At 41.5% G+C, this 9,197-nt stretch overlaps 1 long non-coding RNA gene across 2 annotated transcripts; it reads right to left on the reverse strand.

The window, feature by feature from the left end:
• Positions 1-1,939: 1,939 nt before the first annotated feature.
• On the reverse strand, positions 1,940-8,665 carry LOC143692777 (uncharacterized). Of its 2 annotated transcripts, XR_013180338.1 has the most exons (4): positions 7,749-8,665; positions 6,873-7,047; positions 6,678-6,761; positions 1,940-4,233 (listed from the first exon to the last, which is right to left on the reverse strand). It is a non-coding gene; the product is annotated as an uncharacterized LOC143692777 (long non-coding RNA). The 2 variants fall into 2 exon arrangements; XR_013180337.1 differs by having other exon boundaries at positions 6,678-7,047.
• Between the last annotated feature and the right edge of the window lie 532 nt (positions 8,666-9,197).

The following is a 9,197-nucleotide window of genomic DNA, read 5'->3' on the forward strand; positions in this document are numbered from 1 at the left end:
CAATGCTGAACTGAGGTCCAGAAAGGGTTTAGCAGAACAGGCCCTCCTTGAAGGGAAAAGAGGATAAGTTGACTAGAGAAAGGAAAAGAATGTCAGGAGCACCTGGGGACACCAAGTTTGGGGTTGTCAAGGTTGGGAGGTGTCTGACCGCTCCCTACGAGCGGCGGGGTCTCGGAGGCTGCAGCAGGCACCGATCCATGGAGGTGGCCCGGCGGCGGGGCTGGCAGCAGGGGACACACGGGTTTGCCGGGCAGGAGCGGGCTGGCTCCGTGGCGGAACTGCCAGGGGGGCTCCCAGACTGCCGGGGTCCCGAGTCGAGGATGGCAGCGTCGGCCCCGGTAAGTGGGCCGAGAGAGAGAAGGAAAGAGAGAGAGAGAAGGAGAGAGAGAGAGGGCAAAAGGGACCCAAGGCTGCCCCCAGGGTCCCCATGCCCGTGGCTGTTCTCCCCTGCTCCGGCCCTGCAGCCAAGTGGCAGCACGGCATTGACAGCAAGGCCGTGAAAAGAGCGGGAGGGGGCTAGCACTAAAAGATAAAATCAAAGCAGAGATTGCTGACTCTCCAAACCTCACAAAGTGGTTTGTTTTTCTTAAGTAAGAAGATTTTTGGTCTTTTCTTTTGTATGTTTTGTTTGCTGTTAAAAAGAAGTTTTTTGGTTTTTGGTTTTTTTTCCTGAAGAATGGGTTTGTAAGGCTAAAACAATTAAATGCTGCCCAAAAAGTAAAAAGCAATAGATGTGATACATCTAGTGTTAAAATTGGTCTAGCTTTTCTTATTTAACTAACTGTAACTCACAAAAAGAAGAATTTGCCTCTGCAGCTATTAGCACAGCTGGATAGAAGAAGAAGAGGCTGCTGTGGAAAAAGCTTTTAGCTAAACCCAGAAAGTTTGGAAGAAAAGTGAATGGTAAAAGTTAATGCAGTATTATCTTACTTTTATTACTATGCTATTAAGAAGTCCTATCCAGGTACTACCGAAGCAACAATCAGAATCACGGAAAAAGGGTGAATTCATGCCAGCAGAATCAATGGACTATCACATTTAAACCGGGTGATACCAAACTGACTTTCCAATAGGGACTGAGCGGTAATAGTTTGGAAAAAGCAAAATGATCCAAGAAATGTACAAAGAATAACACTGAATTCAGAAGTAAGACAATGCTTATACCACTGGTTTCAAGCACGGCCTGAATAAAACATCTCCTTAGGGGAGGAATACTCCAGATAGAAGGATCAAGACTGTTTTTGTGTTCCGACCTTAGCCTGAGAATTGTACAGGGAGAAGGGGAATTACCATTTCCATCAGTAAACTTTATTTGATTCATTCCAATACTGGACATGCTAGCTGGGTTATAAGTAAATGCTTGAATTGTGAGAATAATTAGTATTGTAGTTCACAACATTTATGCTCTTATTGCAAAAAGTGTTAAAGTAATAACTTAGCTTTGTGGATGGGAATTATTACTGCCTGTTGAATGAGAGATACCTGAAGAATGGTAAGAGACCACAGTTAAAGGGTGTCGAAACCAATTTGCCTGGAAATTAGTTAAGAGAAAGTGACAAGGAAATAGAGGGCAAGACCAGATTGGCCTCTGTATTTTGCCACCGAGAAGATCAAATACACCTGCTGTGGGCTGCAACCTCACAGGCCTGGGAGATGGGAGTATAAGCCATACTGGACCTCTGTTATTCCTGCTTCTGGCACTCATTTGTTCTCTTTTCCCTTTCGGGATACCAGAAGATTGTGTCACAAATGCTGCAGAAAGCATCACGTGGAAAGATACCAAAGTTCCTCTTTAATTACACACACCTATGTCAACAGCCACTGTTATAACCCATCCAAATTAAGAACCTGTAGGCAAAATGGAGTAAATTATTGGATTACAAGAAACTTAGGAAAAAGTGGTAATAGATTTGGAATTGAATATCCAAAAGGAGAGAGATGGATTTGTTTTACATTTAATCTTGAAGATACGGTTCGAGATTTGGTAAAAAAACAAATAATAAACAAAAAGGTAAAACCAGCACAGCAACTTAACTCTGTATTGACCCCAAATTATCTATTGAGTCGTATTACAAGACTCCAAGCAGTTATAGAAATGATAGCAAATGGAGCTGCCCAGGCATTGGAGTTAATATCAAGTCAGCTAAGCCAAACAAAAACTGTAGGGTATCAGAATAGGTTGGCTTTAGACTATTTATTGGCCAAAGAAAGGGATGTTTGTGGAAAGTTTAATATATCAAATTGTTGAAAATTGATGACCACAGAAAAGTCATTCTAGAAAAAGCAAAAGAAATCAAAGAAGAAAAAAATATATATGCATATAATAATCCAGGTACCGGTCCAAAAATTAGATAACAATGTTAAAACCTAGCTGGTAGGGTAATGTATTAGAAGAAATTAAGGTCTTTCATTTTATGTGTTGCAACTATTTTTATATTTCTTCCTTGTGTAATCCCCTGTTTTATTTTGCCCGCATAGTCCAGAAGATGCAAGTAGATAAGAAATATTGCTCAAGCCAAAGGATTTACAAAGAATAAGAGTGGGGATTGTGAAAAATGCATGTATTTTATGATTGGCTTTTTGGAAATATTAAAATGAATATTATATGTGTTGTGTTAGAAAGTAATGCTGTATTAACTCTCTTAAGTAGTGTGTTAAATATAGTTTTAGGTTACAAAAACTGTTAAAATAGAAACGATGCTATGTAAGATACTTTTTTTAAAGAAAGGACTTGCAGCAAGATAGCAGCCACAGGACACCTAAATCTTTCAGAGAAAAAGAATTTATTGCCCTCTTATCAGAAGAAACGAACTTCTTCCTGCCTCCAAGGCACCGTTAGGATTAGAAGGAAGAAGTGGATGATGACCAGACAGAATCCTGTATTTGAATGGAATTTATGCACCATGTATGAAGTGTATGACTATGCAACAGGCTATTGCTGTTAAAGGTTAATCCTTTGTTAACGGGGGTCCTTTTTCGGGCTCATGCTGCCCAGAAAAAGGTACCCAGACGTCCGTAACTCTTTGTTTTTGTTGTCTCATATTGTCCTAATTCAACTTGGCCAAATTATTATTACTCTAATTGTATTACTGTTTTTATAACCATTTTATTACTATTAAACTTTCAAAATTTTAAAAGCAAGTGATTGGCATTTTTCACACCAATCTGTTAGTTGAAAATTATCAAAAGATTTTTGTGAGTTTTCTAATTTTGGCATTAATGCTGGCGAATTTTCAGGGTTTACTGTCTAATTTTGGGTCGAGAAATCTGTCCCAAAGACTGAGGGGACTCTGGTGCTATTTGGGAACAGTTCTTTTTCAAAATTCTTTTGTGTTGGGATCAAAGGGTTGGCATTTGCAGGGGCAAAATAATTCTCTGTCTGTCCTGTATTTATTAAAGCAGCTGTCTTATTCCAGCCTCCTCCTCCTCCTCCTCCTCGTCGCACGGTTTGTGTGCATGGATGTGGCTGTGCAGACGAATCGTGACACAAAGTAGTCCCACTGGGTGCTAGGAGTGTGGAAGGCGAAAGCACGGAGGCACATCAGGTATCGGTTGTGCACAGTTACGCGCGGCACTGCAGAGGGATCTCTCGGTGCCCGGCAGAAGGAGAGACGCAGAAGGATACATGCAAGGCGCTGCAGTTTTCACCTGCTGTGGTGCCGTGTATAGACACAGTGGCGGCAGAAGTGGCATGACAGGGCACAGGGATGCCGGCTGTGGCCGGACAGCGGCACGCAGCGGCTCGGAACCAGGACCGGGCTGTGCCAAAGCTGCGGCAAAAGCAGTGGGGGGTGGCAGCGGGGCCGTGGAGATAGAACTGCGCATGCGTGCAGCTGATCCCTGAAGCAGCGCTGTGGTTCGATGAGTCGGCGCGGAGTGATATCATTGGTGCTGGGGTTGTAGCAACTGCGCATGCATGGGTTCCGTCACTACTGCAGCGCAGGCAGTCATCATGGCGGCGGGCGGGCCGGGGGGTGTGGGAGGCGGTGGAGCTGCGGGAACGGGAACGGGGCTGCGGCTGCAGCCGTGGAAGGAAACGTTGGGACGCCCATGGTTGCAGGAGGCAGCGGAGCCACACCATCCAGAAGCTCTGAAGCGGGAGGGTGCGGTGGGGAAGGCGCAGCTCGGCCCGCCATGCAGCGGCGGCGGCAGGAGAGGGGAAGCGACCACGGGCGGCGCTGACGGGAGGCTGAGGTGGAGCGCCGCAGCGCCGGCACGGGGTGGCTTGGGTGGCTGGGGCGCCCCGGTAAGACAGTCATTAAAACACCCTAAAAATTATTTTTAAAGCCCTGAAAGAGCCCTAAAGGTATCCTAAACATTTCCAGAGAATTCCTAAAAACTCCTGAAAAAAACACCTTAAAATATCCTTAAAAATCCCTGAAAAATCACCTGAAAGACCGTAAAAAACTGTTTAACCCCTACCTGTAACACTGTGGCCTCCAAACATCATCTCTTACCTATTAATCGGGGTAACTGCAAGGCCCTCAAACACCACCACAATCACCAGCTTGAGTTGGTCTGGACAGCACCAAATAAAATAAAATAAAAAGCTTTATACATAGAAAAATTAAAAAAAAAATTAAATAAAAAATTTTAAAAAATTCTTTAAAAATGGAAAAATCAAAAATAAAAATTAAATAATAAAAAAATGCTTTAAAAATGGAAAAATCAAAAATAAAAATTAAATAAAAAATAAAATTAAAAAAATAAAAAGCTTTAAAAATAGAAAAACCAAAACTAAAAATTAAATTAAAAAAAAATTAAAAAAATACAAAGCTTTAAAAATAGAAAAATCAAAAATAAAAATTAAAAAAAAAATCAAAAAATAAAATAAATGCTTTAAAAATAGAAAAATTAAAAGTAAAAATTAAATAAAAAATAAAATTAAAAAAATACAAAGCTTTAAAAATAGAAAAATCAAAAATAAAAATTAAAAAAAAATCAAAAAATAAAATAAATGCTTTAAAAATAGAAAAATTAAAAGTAAAAATTAAATAAAAAATAAAATTAAAAAAATAAAAAGCTTTAAAAATAGAAAAATCAAAAATAAAAATTAAATAAAAAATAAAAAAATAAATGCTTTAAAAATAAAAAAATCAAAACTAAAACAAAACAAAATTAAATGCTTTAAAAATAGAAAAATTAAAACTAAAAATTAAAGATAAAAATAAAATTTAAAAAATAAAAAGCTTTAAAAATACAGAAATCAAAAATAAAAATTAAATTAAAAAAAATAAAATAAATGCTTTAAAAATAAAAAAATCAAAACTAAAAATTAAATAAAAATAAAATTAAAAAATAAAAAAGCTGTAAAAGTAGAAAAATAAAAAATAAAAATTAAATAAAAATAAAATTAAAAAATAAAATTAATTAAAAAATAATGAAAAACAAAATAAAATCCGTAAAGTGCTGTAAAGTACCGTTAAAGTTCCATAAAAGGTAGTGCCCTAAAGCTCGACAACCGCGCTTTACGCCAGTTTTACAACAGTCGCGCTTTACGACACCTTTTGCGACAGTCGTGCTTTATGACATTACCCTTTATGGAACTTTTATGGTACTTTACAGCACTTTACGGTTTTTATTTTGTTTTTCATCTATTTTAATTTTTTTTTAATTTTATTTTTTCCTTAATGTTTATTTTTAATTTTTCAAGCTTTTATTTTATTTTTCTAATTCTATTTTTTATTTACTTATTATTTTTAATTTTTCTATTTCAAAAGCTTTTTATTTTATTTTTTAAATTTTATTTTTTATTTAATTTTTAATTTTTCTATTTTTAAAGCATTTATTTTTTATTTTTATTTATTTTTTAAAAAATTTTTCTACTTTTAGAGCTTTAATTTTATTTTTTAATTTTATTTTTATTTTTCAATTTTTAAAACATTTATTTTTCTAGTTATATTTTTGATTAAATTTTTATTTTTAATTTTTCTATTTTTAAAGCATTTTATTACATTTTATTTGGTGCTGCCCAAACCTGCTGTAGTGCATTTTTATACTTTATAATACTTTGAAGTCATTTTGTTTTATATCCCCATATTTTTCCCAAATGGTTTATCCCAAACTGTACCCCTCTCCTTCTACCTGTGTTATCCCTCTCCCGGGATGAGATCATACCCAAACCCCCACCCTGGCTCTCTGTCAATGACTCAGCCTCCAATCCCCTCCATGCAGAAGTTTCAGTCCAAGTCGTCCAATGTTTAGCCAGAGGCCAGGGGTCAGCCCCCCGAGCCTTGCCCCATACGCTGTCCTGTATGTCTATGCCCCAGCATCCATCCCTTAGGGTCACTTATTGGTTGGTAAAATGTTATCTACTTTCGGTTTCCACCTCCCTTTAAATGTAACCTTGGCACATCTCCCTGGGGCTCTTGGCAGGAGGCCCCTGAGGTGCAGGAGCTCCTTTGGGACTCCTAATAAAACCTTGGATTAACCCCTGCTAAGAGTCAGCCCTTTATCATCTACCCATGTCTCTGGTGTCTCTTGTGCTGCACAGGGGCCCAGCCCAGGTGCCCTCAGCACCCTCGGGGCAAACACAGAGAGTGTCTCCTGCCAGCCCAGGTGCCCTCAGCACCCTCGGGGCACAGAGAGTGTCTCCCCGCTCTCGGCCGTGTCAGGGCTGCCCCCCGGTGTCTGCCGACTCGGGACCGGCTGAGGGTTACTGAGAGGCTCGCACAAACCTGCTCGGCTGCTGATTGTGGCGGTGTTTGAGGGTCCCCAGGACGAGGGAAGAGACGAGAATCTTGACTCCACCTTTCAGAAGGCTGAAATATTATTTTATGATCTCTATTATATTAAAAGAAAATGAGATAGTAGAACTATACTAAAAGAGCAAGGAGACATCAGAAAGCTGGAAAGGAATGAATAATAAAAACCTGGGACTGCTCACAGCCCCGACGCAGCTGGACCATGATTGGTCATCAAGTAGACACTGCACAGGAGACCAATCCAAGATGCCCCTGTTGCTAAACCATCTCCAGCCCACACTCCACAGCCAGCAGATCGTTATTGGTTCCATTTCTGTTCTGAGGCTTCTCAGGAGAAAAATCCCTGCAAAAGGATTTTCATCAAACACGTCAGTGCCAGGTGATGGCACAGGCAGCATCGGCCGGCCGAGGTCACTGTGTCACCCCTGCCAGCCCAGGTGTCACAGCAAGGAGGAGAGAGTTCACCCTGTGCTCACCCTGCAATACAGAGCAATACAACACAACACACATATTAACACAAGATGATAACCTTTTTCTATTTTCATTACATGTAGATTTACTGTTATAGGAAACCCAAATCAACAAAAGCACACAGAAAACACCACTCATCTACCATTAACACCCCCTTCAGATGACACACGAAGTCACCATCCCTCTCATCACAACTGCTAAATTACACCCCAGCAATCATTGGTCCTCGGGAACGTGGTTCCCGGGAGCCTCAAAAAAATCCTCCTGCTTGACAAAAACCCCGGTCCCTGGACAGTCCGCGCCCAAACTCTGGTGATGAACGTCACCTCACAGACCGTCCGGGACCGAGGAAAAAAAAAACAGCTGGCGGGGGGGAAACCCAGCTGGGGATTTTTTATTCTAAATTTGAAAATGAGTTGAAAAACTTGAAAAGCAAAAGTCACACACACAAGGTTAAATCCAGTAATCCAGTCGGCATGCGCTGACACATGCAGAGACGAGCAGACGCAGACAGACACAGACATGTGCTCTCATACACGCTCTTCCCACTTACACACTCGCTGCGGCCCTTACTCGAGACGCTGAAGAACGTGCTGCGACACATCTTCTGGCTGCGCTCCTTGACGTCAGTTGGTAGGTTCTGGGGAAATCGGTAGCCTTGGGGACCTGTGAGACGACAGGAAGCGGTCAACGAGTGGCTATCTGACAGCTAGGACTTGTCTCCACTCTGAACCAATAAGTTTTCTACCCAAAATCCCATAAAAGACAGATGAACAGTAAAGTTTTTATAACTCTTCTACCTAACTGTGACTACGTGCCCAGGCAGGGCAGCTCCAACCATAAGTGGTACAATATAAGTACACACAACAATGTAAGTCGATGCATACAGTGCAAGTGTACATAGAGGGTAGGTACATACAGTATAAGCCAGCACAGGTACACACAATATAAGCCAGGACTTGAGATAACTCGCTGGAAGATGAATTCTTGAGTCCTATACCCTTCAGAAGATGGAACCTATAGAAGTACTGCGGTCTCATGAGGAGGGTGCAAGACACTCCCTCTAGCAGTCCAAGAGAATGGCATGGAAAAAAAGGCACTACCAAAGCTGGTAGTGAGAAGGAAGATGGATGAGAACATCTTGTCCGTTTGAGACATTCCTGTCTCAAAGAGTAAAAATGTAAAGATGCCAGAATAAGGGATATCCAGAAAGGAACGTGAGTAGAATACAGCCTATATGGCACAGAATAGTGCTGATAAAGCATCGCGACGTAACAAAGGCCTATGACGTGGAAGACAACGGACACAGACACGAACAACACAGACACGGACAACATAGACACGGACAACATAACACAGAGACAAGTGGCAACTGCCTGGCACTGTCCCCTTAGGCACCCGAGATGCCTAGCGCAAGATGTGCCAGAGGCTGATGATGCCAAAGGAGAGGAAGCCCTATGACGATAGCACGTGATGATGAAACGTAACTCGTTAAACGAAGTTAGTGCCACAGCAGTTAAGAGGATGCTCGAGAGGCTCAGCAAGCCTAGAGAAGGAAGCCAACGGCCAGGTGACCGTGGCTATAGCTCCGGACATGAAGGCGAGCTCCTCGGGGGAAAGATCCGTGACGACGTCGGGCCGAGGAAGGCGGACAACGCAAAGTTCACGAGAATCCTGAGATGGGTCGGAACTGCCCTGCCCGGCAAAGGCTCTGGTCAGGCTGAGGAGAAACCCTCTCCCTTTTCTTCCAGAGAGCCGGTCCCACTACAGACCTCTCTGCTAAGCTGACATCAAATTGCCCTCTGTGATAGTAAAGGTTTTTCCCCTTCTCCAAACCACTGGCCCCGACACTTAGCTTTTGGAAGAGGAGCGGACAAAATCCATCCTCGGTCGGACGTGGATGTTGAAACGTGCTCCGTGTGTGCCTCGGTGCTGTCGTTTCCAAGCTTTGGCTACGAGGCTCCTCAGGGTACCTAAGACAAAACAGAAAAGGTGACTATTGCCGTCAAAAACAGTAATCCC

This window comes from Agelaius phoeniceus, unplaced genomic scaffold (genome assembly GCF_051311805.1).
Source record: "Agelaius phoeniceus isolate bAgePho1 unplaced genomic scaffold, bAgePho1.hap1 Scaffold_103, whole genome shotgun sequence".
NCBI classification, from domain to species: Eukaryota; Metazoa; Chordata; class Aves; order Passeriformes; family Icteridae; genus Agelaius; species Agelaius phoeniceus.